This window comes from Ptychodera flava, chromosome 19 (assembly GCF_041260155.1).
Source record: "Ptychodera flava strain L36383 chromosome 19, AS_Pfla_20210202, whole genome shotgun sequence".
Taxonomy (NCBI): Eukaryota; Metazoa; Hemichordata; class Enteropneusta; family Ptychoderidae; genus Ptychodera; species Ptychodera flava.
Window position 1 is genome coordinate 34,527,378 of NC_091946.1, and position 21,277 is coordinate 34,548,654.

The following is a 21,277-nucleotide window of genomic DNA, read 5'->3' on the forward strand; positions in this document are numbered from 1 at the left end:
ATCGTAGCGAACAATGGAAAGAATATTTTCAAAATCATTATTCTACCCCACATTCAAAATTCAATGCTAAATCAGGACTTTAGTCAAAATTTCAGTTACTTTGACCTGACGGCAGTATGTTGACAGTATCACTGACGTGGTGTCAGACGACAATTTGTGACCGCCGCTCGTAGCGAACTCAATAGCTTCTTACAAAAAAACTATCGAAAACGGGACAACAGTGTCACCTGATTTAATATGAGGTCACATGATCTGTAAAACGCTATCGATTCGGAGCGAAGTGAGTGTAACTAACAGCATGTCACTAAACGTCCGAAAACTGAGGTCGTCCGAAAACTGTCACACTGAGTGTAAATATCACCAGCAGAACTGTCCATTCAGGTTAAAGAAATATAAATTATACTATAACCCAAACAGGATTCGAACCCCCACACACTCACGGCAACATCGCCTAGCTGCTAGGCCATGCACAAAACCAGTCGGCCACTGCTTCCAACCCAAAAAGAGTTGGTCACATTAACCGACTTAGATGTTTCAATTCTGTGCACGACCGAACAACACGGTATGCGTTGAGCAGACGAAACACAGACACAGTACACACACACAGTACACACATATATAGTAATCGATAAAGTACGAAGCTTTTTACTGAGCTATCAGACAGACTCGGGGACAAGTAAATATCCACCAGCAGAACTGTCCACTCAGGTTAAAGAAATATAAATTATACTATAACCCAAATGGGATTCGAACCCCCACACACTCACGACAACATCGCCTAGCTGCTAGGCCGTGCACAAAACCAGTCGGCCACTGCTTCCAACCCAAAAAGAGTTGGTCACAGTAATCGACAGTAAAGTCTAACCCTACGGCCTCCACATTTTATCGTTGGGTTGGACTTTATATACCAGAAGAGCCCTCGTACTCGGGCTTTATCCTATACTTAAAATTGAGAACGATTGAATTTAAAAGGTTAAAGATAGAGTGCCAAACAATATCAGCTGTATTTAGTAGGCGTTCCTTTTGCAGAATATTGACCAAAGTTTGTAAATGACACCCTTTTTGATTTTGTACAAGGGAAAGTTGAGGTCATTAGAATAATGCAATTCAAACAAATAATGAAAAGGAGTATAATCATTTGAAATTTAACCTCTTAAATAGGATTGAACAGTTTCTGTCCAGTTCATAGGGATTGCTTTGAGAATATCACTGTGGATGACTTGTGCAATACGGCGAGAATGAATACTTAATTTGGAAAAGACTTCTAAATCAATAAGCCATTTTTCCTTTGAAAGTCTGCTTAGTTTGTGGTGGGTGTGGCTTGTATATATTATGCTTATTTGCATAATTAGCGATTTTAGAAAATAATAGATATACATTGAGAACGGCTGCACAAAATTTCACGGTTTTCTACACATATTGATCACAAAAAGACATATCTGCCGTGAAAGAGATAATAGGCTGACATAAAATTTAATTGCTTATTTGATGAACTTTCCTAATTAGGGATATATATCTCAATAGACTCAATCAAAATTCACGAAACTTGGTATGTATATTGAAGATTCTATAATTTACCATGATTAAAAAGTTTGTAAGCGTTCTTACTTCAGCAAATTCCTGATTTGCATGTTTAAATCATTCCTAATTAGGGTTACATATGTTCATCGACTTGACGAGAATTTACGAAACTTGCCCATGGAAGATACTATGATACAACATTATCTAAAGTTATTAGGCATTTTTACATAAGCCAATTCCTAACTTTCATATTTAATGAACTTTCGTAATTAAGGATATATATTTTCATTGCCTAAACCAAAGATGACGAAACTTGCTACATGCATGGAAGATACTATGATACAACATCTTTGAAAGTCAGTATATCCATCGTTCGCGATCCCAGGGTCCGGGAGTGGCAGTGAATAATGAATGCAAATCAATGTTGACATCGTATTGAGGCCGGTATCAGATTAGATAAGAACCCACTTTTGCAGGATATATAAATCACTTTTTATTTCATAATCAATAAAAAGAAGATACAAAAAAAACCCAGGTCCTCAGCCGAAAATGAGAAAGGCAAAATGTTCCTCGAACTGGCAAGAGGCACGGCAAACAAGACAATACAATAACAATGAAGAACATGACGTATAACATCTTGCCAAAGAAAAAACAAACAAACAATAAAACATTCGACAAGGAAAAACCTGCGCAAAACAAAAGCAAATCTGTGTAATACAGATGAACATATAGATTGGTTGGTAAATATACACTATACAATGCTATTTAGTAGTTGCACTTTTGGAAGAAGACAATATTGAAGCCTCTTGTCATAGCTGCTCTGACTGCGAAGCTGAGGATTTTTTTTTGGCATGTTATAGATAATGCTTCTCCATGTAATGTCAGACTTTTCTTCTGCAAGAAGCGCCAGGAATTTTCCCTGAACAACCAGAGATTTTATTTTATCCATCCAATGACACCGATATTTTGTTGTAACGATTTGTTTGATGTTTTCCTTCACATGGTCCCACTTGCTACCTGTTGCTGCATTAACAGCGTCTGTTGCTATGGCAGCAGCTTCAATGTTGCCATATGATTTAAGTTTCCTACTATAAGATTCCTCCCGTGCTATTGTGGAAATCCTTATCCAGACAGTTTTATTTGAATACAAATACATATACTATAAGCTAACATACCAGACAATATTACAAAATGAAACGGTAGTTTTTAAAGTCATGTTCATTACGCTCAGAATTCGTATATATTACGGAGCTGTGCAAGGCAAACTGGGTACACCTGCTGGCGTCTATTGAAGATGTCAACTCAACAGTGCGTTTCAGTTTCAGTCCCAGTTGCGATCTTTCACTAAACGAACGTGGAAAACGAACAAGAACGTCGTGTTTCCGAGCATGCTATTGGTCAGCTTTCGTCACATTTGCATGTCTCGTCGCCAAATCTACTTCGTGATTGGACTAAGGATTAATTAAATAGTAGCCGACGAGGACTTATCAGTTCCATTCGTCGTCTCTCGTCATATTATAATATTCAGACACTGCTTTGTATTGCCGCCCATGGTAGCGGTTGACGCATGCCCTCGAATCAGAGAATAGCTTCGCGTATGACAGATGGATGGCAGGACTGTGAGTAAGTGTCGATATAAATGCACACCTGTCATCGTGTTCCTGCAATTCTAGGGGTGTCTCATTATGAAAGCATGCGGGTGTTTCAAGTATTGTTAGTAACGCAACCTGTTTAACTCGAGTCGCCCCTTGATACATTCACGTCACCTTCAGTGGTCAGCCATAATGTCTCGGAATATTTATTGCATATCTATCGCTTGTTTTCAATAAAAAATAAGATGTATATCTTCATTGCAATAAGGGAGAGTTTTTAAAATCTAATTTTGGAACCACTGCAGTCGCGTTGCTTGGCCGTTCTGAATATCATGACGTTACGAATATTCTCTGGGACGGGTTTTGGCGATTGTGTCTCGAACTGTCACAAGAAGCTTGCCATGTTGTCTGTTTTGCGGCCAAAGTCCACTTACACTATTCTTAACTAGTTTTATTGCTGTCATTTCAAAGAGAAACTACATATGACGTTCTCGATATCATGCGGTGAGAACAAAACTAATCTGTGACACCACGGGTAAGAACTACAGTCTGGAATTTTGTATCATTTAAATAACAAGGGACAATGTCAGTTGCTGTTTGGCATTGGCTCTGGAATGGCATTTGATATTTCCAATAATACACATTTACAACCATTTTCAGTTATAGAGCGCGAAGCCACTGCAGTGAACTGCAATAAAACTGCTCACACTAATTAGTTTCAGCTGTAGCCAGCTGGCAAAGTCGACAACATTGTATGTCCCATGCAGACAGTTTGTCTGGGGAAGTTGAAATAAAAAAGATTTATACATGGACCAGTGCATGGTAATGTTACATTGTATCTTAATCTTGAACACAGGGTGCTAAATCTGCTAGTTCCTTTATTGCAGTTAACTGTACATGCAAAAAACTACACCTCATTACCCTATTGATGTCAACTCCATCAAGTGCCAACACTGTCAGATGCATTGCAAACCCTCGAAACTAACACCTACAGTTAAAACATACATCTCCATGAACACTACAACAAGCCAATTTTTAAAAAACTATATATTCTTGCGCATGTTTTCCTGACCATGACAAACAGCTACACTGACCTCACCAAGGCTTCTAATCGACATAGACCACATATCATTCTCTTTCCTTGATTATAACATCGTGTCTGTTATTTCCTCGACCAACATCACACCGCCAACAGTACAACATTGTCTCACACAGCCTCTCATGTTCACTGTCTACTTTACAATGCCACAGTATCAAATACCAACCCAGTCTCTGTCAACGACCTCACGCAGGAACTTCCCAGAACGCTTCACCCTAACTGCCCTTTCAACTTTCAAAGCTGTAACATTTTGCTAAGTTTACAGTTTTAAATATTTTGTTTTACGTATCTGCCGCAGTTTCCTCTTTGCATCAATATGGGATAATGAAATGACCAGCATTCAGCTTATCAGCTCAATTCATATGTGTACAGTTATCATTTTTTTATTATTGATAACTGGATTGAATTCAAGCGATTCAATTTTGGCATGACCCGACTTAAACGATTCTACTTTTCAGCACAAGATCTTCTTTTTCCATCTCGACCCTTAGGGTGTGTAGATATATTGTCATAGCCTGTCACGAATGTAATTGAAAGGTTATTTTCAAGTGGTTGGTCCCAGTATTAGCTAACTCGTAGTATTGTAATTTCTGGCACAACCATGGAAAAACGTCTTTATAAATGCTAATCTAACGAAAAGATAAAACTTGCTCTTTTGGGTGATGATATCCAAAAGGTCGTCACTGCAACACCTACTGCTTCAATGCAGTCTCTGTTTTCACTTTTGGACAAGAAAAAACTCTGACCGCTACAGCCGAATCCAAGATAGAACTTTTACAATTATCTCCAATTTAGCCGCAGATATAGGACAGTGACAAGCTCATTACAATATCCGGTGACAAGCAATCTGCACGTTCCCCTAGCAAAGGTTAATGAACATGCAAAAACCTACTCCTGATTACTCTCCAGATATCACCTTCATCAAATCCCAAGACTGTAAAATGCTCTACAAACCTCCAGAGTAACACCTTCAATTACAACACACATCTTCATGAAGACCACAGCAAACCAAATTTTAAAACTATATATTCCGGCCCCTCTTTGCAACCTCATTTTCCTGACCATGACCTCAAGAACACTGACCCCATTGAAGAGCTACTAATCGACGAAGACAACGTTACATTCTCTGTCCTTGATTACAACATTGTATCTATTACTTCCTCGACCAACACAACACTACCAACTAAGTCGAGGCGTCATGGGCCAGTGGCTACAGCGGTGGACTCACGATCAAAGGATGGCGAGTTCGAGCCCCGGCATGGCCATGGTGTTGTGTCCTTGAGCAAGGCACTTTATTCCTCATTGTTTCTCCCCACCTAGAAGTGATGGGTACCTGGTAGGACAGAGGTTGTTATGTGTGCGTTTAGCTCTGTTGCGCTCATTGGCTGCACATGTGAGCTGTTGTTTGCTCCCCAGGGAGTTCAGTGGTATAATATTAGGTCCAGTGACCAGGGGTAATAATAATTGTAAAGCGCCTTGATCACATACGTACTTGTGGATATCTGCGCTATATAAGAACCAAATATTATTTAATATTATTATTACCTGTGCAACCCTTATCTCACTTTGCCTCTTCCATTCACCCTCCACTTGACAATACCACAGGACCAACTGCAAACCCAGCCTTTGACATTGATCTCGCACAGCAGCTTCCCTGCAACACTTCACACTTACTGCACTTTCAACTTTTACAGCTGTAACGTATGACTGTTTTTACAGACAGGGCTCGAACTTAACGGTTGCCCGCTTGCCCGGCCGGGGCAGGTAAAACCTGACATCGGGCTGGTAAAAATAAATTACACTTGCCCGGTCGGGCAAGTGTTAAACCTTGATCAAATTTACATGTTCTGGGAATAAAAAACTCAAGAAATTTTGTTGAACAATGTTCGCTGTTATCGAGTTTCAAGTCACTGAAGCGGGTATCACAACCGACAAGCCGGACGTCAACATTCAGGGAGTGATATCCTGCTGTTGTCTTTCCTCCCTCTGGAAGTCTAATCTCATTAACGTAAAACTTGCACTTGTTTGTAGCTAATGACTACCAGGGGTGTTGGTCAGTAATTTCAACAGCCACTTTGCACGTAGAGACCTGACTGAGACAACGCAGACTATACGTCATGGCGAAGCAAACCACCCTGTTTTCGTGTAAATTTTTGAAATCCAAGCCTGATAAAGTCACAGATTCCGGAACAGGATCTGTGACAGGGGATACCGTACACGTTCAGCCGGCTGCTACTCAGAATCGACAGAGAATAAAGCGCTAGCTAAGGGACTGGACACAAATTACAGGGGGGTGGGCCGGTGTTTTTTGGGGGTGGGTCGCCATTTTTCGCGCAAGAATTTTTGAAGGGTCATAAAATTTTGTGCAAGCCTATGGGGGAGGGTCACCTTTTTCATGCATCAAAGCTGAAATTGCATGTGCACGTTATGGAATACTGAAAAAAGAAAAAATACCTCCTGGCACTTTCATTTTCTGCCATTACCATTTTCGGCGCGCCCTTCGGGCGCAAATTTCAGGTATAATAAAACAATGTATTGATGATCCAAGCAGCCACATTGATTTAAGTTGTCATGATTTCTACTTATTCAACACTATTGTGCATAACTGTCCCCTATAATGACTCTTTCAATAACAATTTGGGAGATTACTTATTTGACATCATTCTCCCATTGACAATACATTGGGTATAGGTCGGTGTCAAACGTTCATGTCGCTGTATGTACATTTTTTAATTTTTTGAGGACATTGACAGAATACAAACTGTTCAGAATAGTGCATAGTGTCATCAATAACAACTGGAAGCTTCAGGTCGAACAACTTTTGAATAACAATTTAGGATCAGATAACCTATGAGTTATTTGTAGTTTCCTCATAGCCTACAATGTATAGTGAATCAACATTTTGGTGAAATTCCAAAATCAAATTTCTTGCACAACCATGGACTTGAAACCACTCTTGTCTAATCATGAATATTAATACTAATAATTAGGTGTACATAAATGCACAGGTTTACCAAGTTTTGTATTGGAAAAAAATTATTCATAGTTTCATCATAGACTGCCATGTATAGTGAATGGACATTTCAGTGAAATTCCAAAATCAAATTTCTTGCACACCCATTGACTTGAAACTAGTCTAATCATGAACATTAATACCAATAATCAAGTGTACATAAATGCACAGATTTTCCTATTTTTGTATTGGATAATAATTATTCATAGTTTCATCATAGACTGCCATGTATAGTAAATCGACATTTAAGTGATATGCCAAAATCAAATTTCTTGCACAACCATTGACTTGAAACCACTCTAGTCTAATCATGAACATTAGTACCAATAATTGAGTGTACATAAATGCACAGATTTACCTATTTTTGTTTTGGAAAAAAATTATTCATAGGGTTTCACCATAGACTGCCATGTATAGTGAATCAACATTTCGGTGAAATTCCAAAATCAAATTTCTTGCACACACATGGACTTGTAACCACTCTAGTCTAATCAAGAACATAAATATCAATAATCAAGCATACATAAATACACAGATTTGCCAAGTTTTGTATTTAAAAAAAATTATTCATAGTTTCTTCATAGACTACAATGTATAATGGATCCACATTTCATGCGAAATTCCAAAAACAAAGTTATTGTACACAGATGCACGTGTTACCACCCTCTTCTAATCAAGCACAAATATGTCAATTATTCAGGGTCATATATACACAAATAGTGCATATTTTTAATTCTGAAAAAATTTTTTACAGTTTTGTCATAGACTCCCATGTATAGTGGATCAACATTTTATGCGAAATTCCAAAAACAAAGTTATTGTACACAGATGCACATTTTACCACCCTCTTCTAATCAAGCACAATTATGTCAATTATTCAGGGTCCATATATGCACAAATAGTGCAAATTTTTAATTCTGAAAATTTTTTGACAGTTTTGTCATAGACTCCCATGTATAGTTTTGTCATAGACTCCCATGTATAGTGGATCAACATTTTGACAGAAATTCCAAAATCAAATATCTTGTTCACATGTGCACTTGTAAACAACCCATGCTAATCAAGTATATCTATATCAGTTATTAAACATCTGTATATGAACAGATATAGCTAGTTTTATATTGGAACATACACGTTCGTAGCTTTCTTATAGTCGACTACATGTATAGTGAATCAACATTATCGATAAAATCTAAAAATTACATTTTTTGTACAGGCATGCACTTTTTACCTGCCACTTCAAGCAAAGTACATTTACATGAATAACACACATATGATTTGATATGTTTTGGACAACGCGTTATATCGGCCACATTTTGCCTTCCTTTCGGGAGGGCGACTTAAAAAGTATAGCAAGTCAGAAGGGGGTCTTTAACACATTGCGGGTTTTTTTGGGGGGTATTGAGTAACAGGGGAGGGTCACTTATTTTCATGCACGGATAAGGGGGAGGGTCACTAATTTTTGTGCATGAACTTTTGAAGGGTCACTATTTTTTATGCAGCGGTTTTTTGAAATACACCACCCCCTGTAATTTATGTCCAGTCCCTAATGGCGCGGTCGCAGCATCGAGTTCAGTGGAAAGTAAAGTGAAGAAGCAGAAGTGCGATATATATTAAAAGACACGACAACGGAAGTTTCAAAACTCCTGGAAAAGAGATTTGCTGATGCGAATATCGATTGATGGGCAACCCCTTCAGCTATATGACCCCAATCCTGCACTAGCATATTGGTGGACGAGTGGGCAGAGATCACGAAGACTAACACTAGTGGATCGTAACAATTAATATGATTATCAATACAGACAAAACAGAACCTGCATTGATATGATTCTGTCGGCCACATTTTGAGATTGCTTGGTCTTCGTGATCTCTGCCCAAACAATGTAAACAGACAAAAAATCAGGCAAGTAAGATTGTTCATTGGGCAAGTAAAATTTCTGGAAACTTGCCCGCTGGGCAAGTAGGTAAAAAATTTAAGTTCGAGCCCTGCAGTATCACATATTTTGTTTTATTTTACGTACTTATATATTGAAAGACTTTTGGAATTAATCTGTGGTGAATATTGCTCATAAATATTTCAATGAAGTTGCAAACATGTGGCAAAAGTTCAATTTCACAGACAAGTACAATATACACTGAAACGCGTGGGCATTTTCAGTTCATATCTGGTTATTTAATGCCAGTTAATTTTCCCCTCCCCCGCTTTGTTGTTTTGCCCACTTTACTGAATATATTTTGACGCAACGGCAAGTGCCTGCAAAGGTGTTATATATGAATGTGTATTGAACATGGTCAAGAAAGTGGGCCTCCACAAACAGCATCATGTCTTTATTCAAATTCTTTATAGTTTTAGTGTTCCTACGAAACACAACGCATTATGTTTTTAGAACGTACAGAGAGTTTCAAATGTCAATCAACATTACATGAATATTACCCACCCATTCCACAATCTGTAATTCCAATTCCGGCTCGGTTTTCTCAGCCAAGAAGAGGATGTGGAATAGATTTTACATTTAATAGATTAAAACGAAACTCTACTTAATTTTATTACTTCCAGTGTGTTCGCCTAGTTTCGTCAAGAGAAATTAACACTCATCCACAACTGTCCCACAAGGTTACGCGAGTCAAATATTTGCCTGAACGGATAATGTAGATAGAATCGTCTTATGTAAAGTGTTTGATATTTTCAGTGTGGACCTTGACCTCGGAGTCACTACATAGTTGCACGTCAAAACTATCTACCACAATCATGATTTCAAGTCGGGTTGTTTCGACGAATTCAATGTCATCCCTGGGAGCTTTACTGTCATAGTTTTGATAAGTCTGATAAGCTGTTAGTTATATATATATATATATATATATATATATATATATATATATATATATATATATATATATATATATATATATATATATATATATATATATATATACATACGTCTCACGGATACGTCTCACGGATCTTGCAAATTCTACGCAATGCGTAAAATCCATTCATACAGATGTGGCTGATATATATATATATATATATATATATATATATATATATATATATATATATATATATATATATATATATATATATATATATATCGCCCATGGTCATGTGAGACATTGTTCGTACCGTACGTTTATTATCGTTATACCACTCTCCGCCTCGTGCCTATTGTTCTAACCATGCTCTCTAATTTCCATAACCGAATATTTTATTATATACCACCTGGCTTTCTTTTGTTTAAAAAGTGTCCGATTTACAAGTTCTTTTGTTTAAAAGTGTCCGATTTACTAGTAAATCGGACACTTTTAAACAAAAGAACTTGTAAAATGGACACTTTTTAAACAAAAGAAAGTCACGTGGCGACGAGTAAAAAAAACAAATGCGAGACATTATACCAGAAGAAATTTATTTCACCATTAAGTACAGAGTAAAGACACTTTAAAAGAATCACCGGACTGAATTAATTTTGCACGACTGTACATCTCAAAATCAATTACAGGTCACCGTGAAATAACGGTATTGATTGCAAATATCACTTCTGTGTTAAGGTTATTGTTATCACGATCATTCGAAGCTGAAATTTAAGACTTCAAAGTCAGTTATCAACACTGAATGTAGAGGTTTCAGTCGCCTTTGGTAAAGTTAAGTCCAGCTACAGGCAAACACACATGCAGTACCACAGTCATTGTGGATCTACACGTATTTTTTTTTGTACTTGCAGTTTATGTTGCGCCTTTCTCTGACGTGGCAGTGTAGCTTGTTCTTCCGATTGTGGCCGTTAGCACTGGCGTGACAGGGGGACTTTTCTTTTCCATCTTTGGCTTTGGTAGTTGAAGTGCACCGGATACAGCTTTCATTTGTACTTCATCCGCCATATCGAAATACGTAGAGCGACTAGACAATTGCGTGTATGCTGCTCAAAGTTTTCGTCTCAAATGAGCAAAGCGTGACTCTAACGTCGATCTGCAAACACTTTTTCACTTCATTCAACCAACCAATCAATCAAACATAATTCATACAATTCAAATCAAACCAGGTGCTCAACCACGTCATCGCACTACAATAGCAACACATGTCAACTTTGTTTTATCCAATCATGGGTTATTTTTTTATACTTTCGTTCAACAAGGTGTCAAAACGCGTCAATGTTTTCCTGCCAAAGTTTCAACTTGCACTGCACTAAAATTACAAATAAAAACACTCGGCGTGCAAACAAGGCTCTAAAACTCGGCAAATTCGTGGTATAACACGGTAAGCGAACTCGTAGTCGGCGGTTTACGGAATTTAACGGTACAGTTTGCCATAAAACTCCTCGGCCCTGCGGGCCTCGGAGTTTTACTGGCAAACTGTACCGTTAAATTCCGTAAACCGCCTCCTACTCGTCCGTTTACCTATAGTAACACCCATTTTCTTATGCAAATAAGGAAACCGTTTTGGTTTCATTGATATGCAAACTCATAAATCCTACAGTCTAATTAATATACTTCATAACCATAAGAATAAAGACGTAAGGCTCACTTTTATCCCTATCAATGCACGCAATGCATTCAATGTCTTCTTTCTTATCACCGTGTTGAATTGGAATGGAATGGTATCCTGATGAACTTGTAGTGTATCTGACTAGCTGCAGTGAGACTTGTATTGGTATTCATCAACTTTGACATTAAAAACTTTTGTGACAGGCTGCGGAGGCTGTAAAGCGGTAGACACTGTTTTGAAAGAGTTCCGTAGGCCCATCCACGGCCTTTATCTTCTTAGGTAGGATATGAAACACTTTTAAGTATGCTAACTCTAAAACTAACTCTAACCCTTACTCTAAACCCCTTCAGAAGTTGTATTTCATGTGCTTCTTTCAAGGAAAGTCCGCAATTAAAGTGATTCCAGGTATGGACAGCCTAAAGGAAGTCTTGCTCACGGTTTTCTGCTGGAAATTGCGGGTACGCTTTTCATGCAAAGAAGTTGCCGTAGTAACCTTAATTTAAAATAATAGCCAAAAATATTGCCATCGAAGAAGAAATGATTTTTCGGCGGAAGGTAGTGGCAATCCAAAACACAGTACAATAAATTACCCACAATTCTGTTTGATTTGTACCAACGACGTTAGTTTCCTTATAACTTTTTCAGTTTTGCATAAAAGCAATAATGTGAAGTCTCAAGATAATTGATTAATCATATCTATTAAAAGTACGTTGAAATATTGTTGTATACATTTCAAAGAAACCGTTAAATAACCATAAAAGTCACATTCTGCAGGTACTACAAATGTCACAGTTTTAGGAAGCAAGTTATGACCAACTGAAGGGGTCATTCTCTGAAAAAAGTTAGCATGTAAATTTCTTTTGTCTTCTCTATTAGGAAAAAACCAATATCCTTTTGTTTCATAAAACAGGTGCAACTAGTCTCCGTACTTTCCATCACTTTCTTCTGTATGGCTGAGGACAATTAGTGGAAATTTTACAAAAATGCTATCTCCTCTCTAATCGAGAACAATTTTCTTTATCCTTTAAAATGGGAATTGAGAAGAAAGGGTCTTTAAAGTACGTTTTCAGAAGTTTACAATATTCCAGGAATTTGTCTACACATGGGAGACATGGTAGACCACAGGGGAATCTACGTTGGCACAAATCATGATGTATTATGGGAAATTTCTAGTACTGTGATAACACTTGAAATTGTTCAAATGACAACACTCAGCTTCAGCGGGTAGGACAGACCCACCTCATCGAATGTTGCAAAGATCACCATGACAGAATAAACTGGCCTTTCCGAAACACGATGGAAATAACACGATTACTGTTTGATTATTGGCAGCAATGAGGACGTCAATGAGCTGAAGTGAACACATGACCTTTATTTGCAGGCTTGCCATGCTGTGCTTTGCCCATCAACACCAGAACAAGGCTTACAGCCAAAACTTTGCCATAGAGGGCGGTATCACAACAATTTCTATCACGCTCAGATATATTGCTGTTCTCAGGACAGACATACATTTCCTATCCTTACAGCATTGCATAGTGTATATCTACCAATCTGCCTATATCAGAACTGCCCTCAGGGCAGACATACGTTTCTGTGTAGTGTATTGACGTCATTGAATGTTGTGCGCATGGTTACTCCGCTCTGAGCTGCCCTGAGGGCAGCCCTGCCCGCAGGTCATTTTTCTGTTGCAACTTCTGCCGCCTGTTGGGGAAAATCCAGATATGTCCTACTGCATGCCTCGAACTACTGATCGCTCGTATTGGGGTACGGCTGTTGTCAGGGAACGGTTTCAGAAAACGACAATGTGATAATTAATATGTCGTAACATACGTAAGTCAAAACAAGGAAAGATCCTAGGAACGATAATAGAAAAGTTTTATAACGTGTAAGTAGCTCGCACCGGAGAAAGGTTTCCGAATGATAGAGCGACCGCTGCTGCGAGGTATGCTGTTTGACCCTTCTCGAAAAATGTCAGAGAATAATTGGTTGAAACTAACCTTGCCAGAATGGCCTGTATGATATCACGATATTCCAGCCAGCTCACACACACTTCGTATGTGGTTGAAATTTTCGTTATTATGAACTCCAGTTGTTTTTAAGTCTCTCGCTACTGGCACGTCCCCATGCATCCCAACACTGACAGTGACACAGTAAGTGAGGCTACCCACAATTCCCCTTGATTTGTACACTCAGACATTTTTTGCTAAAGGCTTTTTCAATTTTATCAGTTTCTTAACAATTTAAACTTAAAATTTAAGTTCGGGATTATTTGTTTAAACCATGTTCCAAAGTTATTGATTATGTTTAAAATTCAAGAGTAAATTGAATGAGAAGTCGATGTTTGGAGGTGCTAAAAATTGCACACTTGTCAAGATAAAGTTATCAGCAACTAAGATGGTCTCATCATACCACCTGTCAGACATGCAAATTTCCTTTGTTACGAACATTAAAAAAATAATACCCTTTCTTTTGCCAACGCAGATGCAACTTATGCCCTTAGTTTCCTTGAAAATATTGTGTATGGCTGTCAAAAATCTATGTCGACAAAATTACAAAATTGCTATCTCCTCCGCGGAAAAGGGGTTGATCTTCTCATTATTTACAGTGAGAAATCAGAACATTATGATGATCAGAACTATGTTGCCAGAATTTTGAAATATGGACCGAGTTGTTCTGTGTACAGAAAAAATTTGCTTCAGTTCAGTGAGTGATCTCCATGTGTACAGATCATGGAGAATTGTGGGTAGCCTCACTTACTGTGAGCGACACGCCCCACATGGTAAACTTGCGTGTCTTTTGTGGTACACGAGGTCCTTGTATTTCAGCCGATTGTGTACTGTTCACGGGAGCAGGAAATCATTCACGTTCCTATCTTCTCTGTCATCTGATGGTATCGGGTCGTCAAACCGAGAGCAAAACCGTTCCGCTTCGCTTTAATATTCTGTGTTGGAAATATCCAAGTTACGTCCGTAATGATGGCGTGGCTGAAACACAGTGACATGCATGCACTTGCATCGTACAGCGTGGCAAATCGATGTGCACCTGGATCAGTGCAGCCAGGTTGTTAGCCAATGAGAAAGCTGTATTATCCCATGCTATTGTGTCAGAATTTCCATCTCTAATGACACTAGATGTTTGAAGGTCCGATGTATATTGAGATAGCACCGCACAACTAGACCATGATGTTTTTCGAATTTTCTCATTTCTCGTGGTATAACGTAATTGTACAGGTTCGAGTGGGTTTACAATTCTAGCTGGCATGTTATAAACAACATTCGGCCTTCTGGATCGTGCGGTTTACAACATGCCAGCTAAGGGACCGTTCAGTTTTTACGGCCGGGGGGGCCGGCAAAATTCAGGGGGGGTCATCATAATTTTGGAATCCACAAAGGGGGGGTCATCGCTTTTTCACTGGTAGGAAAGGGGGGGTCACCACATTTTCAAAAACATAATACCAACAATAAAGTTTACTTTATGCAATAGCCATGATCAACCCTCTTTACCGGCGGGCCACCTTTGGTGGCCCACTAGAATAAAGTTTACTTTACGTAATGGCCCATGACCCTCTTAACCGGAGGGCTGCCTTTGGCGAACCACTCCAATAAAGTTTACTTTATACAATGTCCATGGACATAAGTTGTCTATTGAAATGAAGTTAAAATTGCCTCACAGTCGTCCTAATTAACAGACGTTTCAATGGATGTGGCTGAGAAGTTTGTGCACTACTGGCATCTCTGCTACACGAATAAAGTGCGCCGCGTACCGTAGTTCAAATCCAAACCATGCGGGTAAATTTGACATATGGGTTTTGGTTATTTTTCAGCGGGGGGGGGGGTCATCAAATTTTTTCGTCTGACAAAGGGAGGGGGGTCATCTTTTTTTCACGAAAAATGCACGGGAGGTCTATATTTTTTTTTAACACCGGCGACAAGATTTTGCCGGCCCCCCAGGCCGTAAAAACTGAACGCTCCCTAAGCCGTGAACTTTAGAATTGTAAATCCATTCGAACCTATACATATATACACATAAATAGTACTACTTTGTTGATCCTGCGGTGTAGGGAATTTAAAAGAAATTAAAGTTGACCCTACCATCACGCAACCATGCCAGAAAATCCCGAGAGAGTTTGACCGTTTGACCTCGCTGTTAATTTTATGCAGGAAATTACAATAACAATGCTTGGTCGAATGACGCAGTGCCTTGAGGTGGGATCGCCAGTGGTATAGGGGGAGGAGTACCTTCCGATGGTGATAAGTGGTGCGGATTACCGTCGCCTAGGTGACTGGCGTTGCAAATACCTGGACTGAACCCACGCGTGGACTGAACCATTTAGTTTTTTTGGGGTGTCGATGGTACTTTGACAATAAAAGTAAGATGCACAGATATCGAGTTTATTGTCTTGTTTATGAGCGGTCAGTATTTCCAACAGCATGAATTACGTGCATTTGCCCTAGAAGAAATAAATAATTTCGAATAAAACATCGCGAATATAACCACATTCCTTAAGCTCGACGTACCCCAAAGAACCATGAAATCGCCCGACTTTCGATTGAAGAGATGAGTTTTGCCAAACCGCGTATACAGAAAAAGTGGCAGATGACTTTATTTTTAGAATCATAGACAGTATAGCGAGATGTAAAAAATGTGAAAGAGGCTCCCCATCTAACTATCCTAAATGTTTTTGTGTCGAGTTTGTGTTTGATTCGTTTCGAAAATGTGTTCCTACATTCTTATCCGATTGTGTGTGTTAATAAAAATGTTTGTTTCGCTTTGGATATTTGTAGAGAAGTTTGGATTAGCGTGTACGGTAATGTTTTGTTTGTGTGGGGAAAGCTTATGGCGAGACGCAGCCGGACCTATGTTGTTACAAAAGTTGATAGAGTCGCCCTTTGACGCTTGCGTTTCGAAACCCGGGTGTGGTTTCTCATCAGTCGCGGTGTAGATTCTTTCCTTAGTTTGTGTTTGTGAAAATTTATTTTAATGCATTTTAGTGGTCTTGCTTTTCGATTAGCGAGGCAAGTATATTAATTTTGGTCACGTTGTGAGTCCGTTTGGTGGTTCGGTTTGTTTGTTCTATGTTTCTTTACTTCGGTAAATTTTGTTTTGACTGGTGTGTCTTTTAGATTTTTGCGGAGGTTTGTGAATTTTTAGGCAATAAATACCACTGGGGGTACGGATTTTATGTTTATTGGATCAAGATACTCACAAGTGTCCTGGTTGATGTGCTTGTTCTCGTACATTTTGATTCATAGTTCGTTTACTTTGTTTACTGTTTGTCCTGGCTTGTTGTGTATAATACTGAGTGTTGCGTATTGCCTTTCGCATTCGAGTACGTAATCGTTTGTGTTGACAATGACGAAAACCCGACCCTTGCCGAGGGTTTTTTTTCCCGAAATTTGTCTATTGTTTGCAAGCTGGTTTATCGCGATTCTTTTAGCACGCGACATGTTTTGTTTCCTTGTTTGAAAGGGTATCTCTAGAAGTGCGAGTTTAGCAGCTTCAGATAGCTTTCAAGTTTTTGGTGTTTGTTGTTTGTGGAGCCCATTTGACTTTTCTTTGAATTTGTGTTGTTGCGATTGTTTGTGTCTCACAATGTAGCGTAGTCACATTTTACGACTTTATTTGTTGAAATCCTGAGGTGGTTTTATTCTGTTTGGTTTTGTTGGCGTCCGAATTAATTTTAAGGCCTTTGCCTAGTACTATTTTTCAGAGTTTCATAGTTTGAGCGATGATAGGTTGTTGTTGAATTTCATGTTGTTGTCGGCTTTTCTTTGGAAATAGCTGATTTATTTCCACGGCCATTTTTTCTGTCACGTTATTTTTATGTGTACGATTTTTGTTATTTCTTTTAAGTGTTTGTGTGTTCTATGTCATTTTATGGTTTTTTTTTTGGTAGGTCTCTTTTTGGAGTGTTTTGAAAAGGGCCGCTTGGTATGGGTTTTTGTTAGCGCTTGGCGCGTTTGTTTTGGCGATGAGCCTATAGCTTTTTTATGCTTCTTTTCGCCGATTCGATGTGCTTGGTAAGTAGGTGTTTGCCGCCTTCTTGTCACTGTGTGTGCGTACATGGACAGTCTGCATAGCCCTTGAATGTGGTCTCGATTTTGATCAAACCATGGAGGTACCTCCATGATCAAACTTACAATTTAGGAGTATATATCAAAACTGATAAATGATTTATGTTTTCACATGGGTTCACAAAAAGTTTCGCCCCGGTGTTCATTTTGGCCCAGGAATTCCATCTACCCACCCTTTACAGAGTAGTAAGCTTATGGGGCAAGTAAATATGGATGCGCCGGTGCGATTCAACGATCAACCTGTATATCGCATCGAAAGTCAACAATTTTACGGCACGGACTATGATTTTATAAGTTTATACACAGTCCCTCGTGGATAGAGAGACTGTGGTTTATATAAAAATTATAAGGCGCGGGGTATTATATATTGACTGATTACTGTAGCTATAGATAGGCTACATTCAGGACGGGCAGCGACGGTCAGTAATTAGTAGGCAAAACCACGGTCCCTCCACAGAGGGACCGTGGCAAAACAGGTGGTTTTCACCGTGGGCAGAACTCGGTGCAATGATACTGAACATTAATAGTAAGCCTGTCACCTTGAAGGTAATGCTGTAGGTGAAACAAGTAAGCTTACTTCAAACGCACGATGGTACAAACATTCCTACCTCCATGTAGTCTGGCAGAGACCCTGCAATTCGCGTTCTTCCCTGTTGGAACACGCGCGCGCCCTTCAGAGACGCGACGCGAATCCCAGGGTCTGGACGTTCTTGCAAGCGACCGGTCGGATTTCTGCCTGATCCGGGTACTTTACAGAACTCTACGCATCCGTCAATCAAAAGCAAATGACAAGTACCATAGCCAAATAAAATGAAAAGTGAAAAATAAAAACATACTGCGTATATAAGTGTACCAGTTACTAGTATATATTCTCTCCGCCCAGTTAGATAGGTTTTTTCTTTTGACGTCACTACCCTTATGAATATTCATATACTTGCAAGAACGGACAGTCGCTGTGTCTGCAGCGCGTGCTCACAGCTGCACAGCCTTCGAATGCAGGCCCATCGCACAAAACAAGGCACAGCGACTGTGGAGAGTCTAACCTCCATGGTACAAACAACACCATAAGTGAAACGTACACATAGAAATACACGCGTTCCTACGTTGTGCCCACCCAGGCCACGCGATTAAAATATGACTGATACTGCTGGATAGTGTTAATTGGGTCGGTAAACAGTCAATTAATAGTTTAATTGACTACCTGGGTGATTGGCAGGTCGTGTCCAACGACGCATATGCAAAGCAGGCCAAAAGACAAAAGCCCCCAAGATATTGACAGCTGGCCAGAGGTCACCATGAATACGTAATGACGCTTCACTACGCAGAAACTGCGTAGTCAAGCCCTTCTTAACCGGTCAAACTCTCTCGGCATTTTCCCTCATGAGTAAGTTAGAACTACTGCCCATGGAAGAATTCCAATATAATTGAATCGTAACACACAAAACAACTTATCCTGGCAATGGAATTCAACGGCAATCTACAATACCCTAATAGCAAAGGGGAAAGGTCGTGAGGTTTTGGTTACCCAAGCTACCCTAATGTTTACCTGCCGACCCTAAAACTTCCCACGTAAACCCGGAAGTGAAAAAATAAACGCGTGAAAGCAGACCAAAAGGATAAATCAGCCAGAACTTCCGAGTCGGTGAGAGCCAAACAAGCGACATAGTGGCCAGTGATCTCCGTAATTTTTAATCTATTTCACTCAGCAAGTACTAGTACCGCGATCAGGAAGACGAAAAAATCCGTTACCGCTTTCTTGATGCAGTTAATGACAAAAACTTACTTTCTAACACATTTTAGAGGAAGATCATTCATGTAGGCTTGCCCTATTGTACCAGTACAACACCCTCATTTTGCGTTGAATGTGCTAGAAATATTTCTTGGCTGGAAGTGCAACAGACTATTGTTGCATGTTCGCGAGGCAATGGAGAACTTCACATTAGGGAACTTCAACATGTTAAATATATTCTCTTTAGGTTAAACCATCTACATCAAAGGGATGATAGGCTTGAAGAGAGTGCCACAATACATCAAAGGGAGTCTCAATAACATGAGTACATGCCGAACTGTTACTATTTTGGAAGTGGTAAATGATCAAAATCTCTACACCGAAATTTAAAAAAATTCCCTAAAGGACATTATCAAAAGAAAAATTAAACCATTGGTAGGCAAATAGTGGCTTATTGATACAGACACAGATTACAAAAGTTGCCGGTGTATTCCGAGTTTTTGCATATGAGAAAATAACTTTGCAGACAAAGACTTTGACGAAAACAACGCCCTCCAAAGTCGATTCGGAACTTGAATCGAAAAACGTTTGCGAGCTTCGGCTAAAATTGGAATCAAAGAAAGGAGCTCAGGAGAGTGTTACGAATAGCCGATGAGAGCTACATTGCGCATGCTTGTACCGGACCCTAGTGTTTGATCTTTACTCCAACTTCCAAACCAAATTCCCTCAACCCACGAGGGACTGTCGTAACGCAACGATGATGTCAGCTGTGTTCATTTCATCGGTATTGCCTATTAGTATATGACAAGCAAATTATATTCTAGTAAATGCAAAATTTATTTATACTATATTTGTTAACTTGGTATTCCCTTCTATCTTCAAAAGAAACTGCATGCAGATCTCTGATGAATGAAATAGTTCTTTCTGTGCTACAAAAATGAAAGCGAAGCGTCAGATCCAAAATTGCTGAAGTGCCTTCACATGATGGGTTAAAGGGTGAAATTTGTCACCAACATCGATATCAATGACCCATGACATGATTAAGCCATTTATGATTTTTGTGTATTTTGTTTGGGAACCACGTCGAAAGCAAACGGCTCTGTACCGTTTGTTTGAACCGGCGCACGCGTACGGCTCGGACCGTGGTTGATCCTAGTTACAGGGCAATAGTTAAGTGTTACTACACTGATATATTTTGTAAATTTAAAAAATTATAGAATTACATTCATATTAACTTTTAAAGTAGTCAGTTAGACCAGTAGCCTGTCAAAAAAGTGATAACACTTTCAATTCTTTAGCTTGGTCACTCTTCTCGTAAAATATATAGTTTCGTCGTTTCGAACGAATACCGGGTTACCAGGTGGCGCACTGTAGTTAACTACCCACAGGGACACGGTCGTCTCTCACCGTCCTTTAAAAGGACGTTATGAGTGCTTGGAGTATTATTCTTGTCTGAGATACTACACCTAACGCAATACTCCCGTGGGAAGCTTGAGATGCATACGTCTGTGTGTATAAACACGTTTATACATACATACATACATACATACATACATACATACATACATACATACATACATACATACATACATACATACATACATACATACATACATACATGCATGCATGCATGCATGCATGCATGCATGCATGCATGCATGCATGCACGCACGCACGCACGCACGCACGCACGCACGCACGCACGCACGCACGCACACACACACACACACACCACACACACACACACACACACATACACACATACATACATA